This window comes from Indicator indicator, chromosome 12 (assembly GCF_027791375.1).
Source record: "Indicator indicator isolate 239-I01 chromosome 12, UM_Iind_1.1, whole genome shotgun sequence".
NCBI classification, from domain to species: Eukaryota; Metazoa; Chordata; class Aves; order Piciformes; family Indicatoridae; genus Indicator; species Indicator indicator.
Window position 1 is genome coordinate 8,825,865 of NC_072021.1, and position 3,544 is coordinate 8,829,408.

The following is a 3,544-nucleotide window of genomic DNA, read 5'->3' on the forward strand; positions in this document are numbered from 1 at the left end:
TCTCGGGGCGGGCGGCCGGCGCGGACTGTGCCTGTCTCGCGGCTCGCTGCGCTGCAGCCTCTCTCCCAGCTCCACACACGGCGTCTCCGCCAATCACCGCGCCGCAACGCACGGGCAGCGCACCGCCCGTGACGTCAAGCGGGGCCATGGCAACCGCGAAGGCGCGAGCACGAGTCCGCCCGCCCCGGCGCGCCACAGGGCGGAGGCCTCGCCAACAGCCGCGGGCGCCGGCGGCGCGCGGCCCGGCGGGACACGCCCGGAACCTGCGGCCCCGCCCGCGGGCGCGCGCCTCTCTCACTGCCCTTCTCCGCCGGCTGTGGAGCTGAGCGGGGGGCGATCGTGCTGTGGGATTGCCGCAGGGTTGGGTCCGGCGTGGTGCCGCCTCTGGCCCCTTCAGCCCTGGCCTCTGACACTCAGCCAGTCGCCTCGCGCGGCCGGGCACGGTCCTCCCTTCACCCTCCTCTGCGTTCGTTGATCGCCTGAGGAGATCGGCTGTGGCGGAGCTGTCCTCGGGCCTGAGGCACAGGGCCCGTGTGGAAACGGAGGGCGGCACCGCCTCATGTAGCCCTGGTTGTGTGCGGGTGTCACCCCTCCTCTGCCCCGCCATTTACTATACGGCCCGGGTGACCTCTCCGGGCTTGGCCCTCCCGCCAGGGCCGAGTTCGTTCAGTTAACCCTCACTCAACCCCGGCGGGGCGTCCGGCCCCCTGCCCATTGCTGCAACCTGAGGTGCCTGGGACGGGTTGGTATGCGAACTCCGGGGTTCCGGCAGGACAGGGACTGTCCCGGTCCGTGCGGGCCGGTGTCTGCCGAGCCAAGCGCTGGGCTGCGTGCTGGTAACCTGACCCGGAGCGGGAAAGAGATTGTGTTGTTGGAAGGACCTTAAGGATCATCCAGTTCCAACCCTCCTGCCATGGGCAGGGACACCTCACACTAGATCAGGTTGCTCGGTGCCACATCCAGCCTGGCCTTAAAAACCTCCAAGGATGAGGCTTCCACCACCTCCCTGGGCAACCTGTTCCAGTGTCTCACCACCCTCATGATGAAGAACTTCCTAACATCCAATCTGAATCTACCCACTTCTAGTTTTGCTCCATTCCCTCTACTTCTATCACTACTCCACACCCTTAAAGGTCCCTCCCCAGCTTTCTTGTAGCCCCCTTCAGATGCTAGAAGGCCACAAGAAGGTCTCCTCGGAGCCTTCTTTTCTCCTTACTGAACAACTCCAACTCTAAGCCTGTCCCCGCAGGAGAGGAGCTCCAGCCCTCTGATCATCCTGGTGGCCCTTCTCTGGACATGTTTCAGCACATCCAGATCCTTCTTGTAATAGGGGCTCCAGAACTGGATGCAATACTCCAGGTGGGGTCTCTCCAGAGTGGAGTAGAGGGAGAGAATCACCTCCCTTGACCTGTCTATGCTTCTCTTACTGCAGCCCAGGCTCTGGTTGGCTCTCTGGTCTGCAAGTGCACACTGGTGGCTCATGTTGAGCTTATCCACCAGCACCCCCAAGTCCTTTCTTTCATTGCTGCTCTCATGCCACTCACTGCCCAGCCTATATCGGTGCTTGGGATTGCCCCGACCCAGATGCAGGACCTTGCACTTGGTCTTGTTGAGCTTCATGAGGCTGGCTTGGGCCCAGCTCTGCAGTCTGTCCAGCTCCTTCTGGATGGATCCCTCCCCTCCACTATGTCTGCTGCACCACACAGCTTGGTGCTGAGGGTGCACTCAATGCCACTGTCCATGTTGATGATGAAGATGTTAACCAAGACTGGTCCTGGTACTGATCCTTGAGGCCACTTGGTCCTGGCCGCCACTTGGACATGGACCCATTGACAGCCACACTTTGAGTGCAGCCATCAAGCCAGTTCTTTATCCACCCTGTGATCCATCCATCAATCCCATATTTTACTAGCTTGGAGACTAGGATGTCATGTGGGACAGTGTTGAAGGCTTTGCTCAGGTCCAGGTAAATGATGTCAGTTGCTCATCTCTTGTCTATTGATGTTGTGATCTTGTCACAGAAGGCCAGGATTTGCCCTTGGTGAACCTGTGCTGATTGTATCCAGTCACCCCTTCATTATTCTTCTGCCTCAGCAGTGCCTCCAGGAGGATCTGCTCCATGATCTTACCACGCATAGAGGTGAGACTGCCTGGCCTGTAGTTCCCTGGTTCTTCCTTCCTTCCCTTTTTGAAAATGGGGGTTATGTTTCCCCTTTTCCAGTCAGTGGGGACTTCCCTGTCCTGCCATGACTTTTGGAATATAATAGAGAGCAGTTTAGCAACCTCATCTACCAGTTCCTTCAGCACCCATGGGTGTATCCTGTTGGGTCCCATGGAGTTGAACACTTTCAGGTTCATCGGGTGATCTTAGAAATTAGATGGAGAAAAATCAGTTGGGGAAAGGACCTCAAAATTAGTTTTTTTACAAGGGTCAGGACAGAGGGGGTAGGGAGCTTTTTTTCTTCCCCACTCCTGTTGTATCTGGCAATGCAAGATACAAGTAGGACAGGGAGCTTCCCTCACAGGGGCTTGCTCCTGGCCCTTGTGCAGATGAGAGACTCTGGTGAGCACTCTGCGCTGTTCCCTTTCTGTGCAAGGTCTCTTATAAAACCTCTGGCTTTGGTTGCAGGGGCAGCTGCTGTGTGCCAGAGCACTGGAAATCGAGTGGCAGCAGCTTTCTGCTGCTCGGATCACAAACACTTGCTTGACTAATGGTTCAAATCAAGTTGTGCAGAAGTAGCCCCAGCTTAAGGCAGATGTGTGATGTAGACAGAGCCACCAAAATCTAGGGGTGGGGCAGCCTGTGGGAATGGTGTAGGAAGAGGGAGGCCTTGCTTGTGGGAAGACAAGAGGAAGTTGTGAGTCTGTGTTCTTGACCAGGGACTGCCTGGGAGCAGGCTGGTGTGGCACCCTAGGAAGCAGTCAACGTTTTCCAGCAGATGTGCTGCTGTCTGCCCCATGCCTCCTAGTCTTGCTTGCACACCTCTCTTGATCTTTCCCAGGCACTTCTGGTGGAGTTTCTTGGCATGTTCCTTGTCTCCCCTCTGCCCTACAGCGATGGAGTGACTGGAAACCTGAGTGCGATAAAGTGACCACAAGGAAGGCTGCATTCCTCAGTCTTCAGAACAACCATCCTGATGAGCTGAGAGGTGCTATTTTAAGCTCTGTATGACAAACCTGACTTTTTAAGAATAAGGAATAGGGCTTTTTTTTCCCTTTTTTTTTTTTTCGTTTACCCTTAAAATTGTGTTATATAAAGGATCCTTAGATTTTCTGTGGCATCATTTTACCTGTAAGGTTTGTTTATAGATCTCTCACTACCCTCTTTCATGGCCTAAGTTGCTGAGGCTTGTTATAATGTACATTTTAATCTGTGTAAGCTTTGTCCAGCACCTTCTGTTATGTCAGGCACTGATTTAATGGTGGGGTGAGCCTTTTGGATTTATTTCTCATCATTCCAGTGCCTTCCGTTTACTCCAAGATTTAATGAATTTCACTCAGAATCACAGAATCACACAGAAACATTCAGGTTGGAAAAGACCCC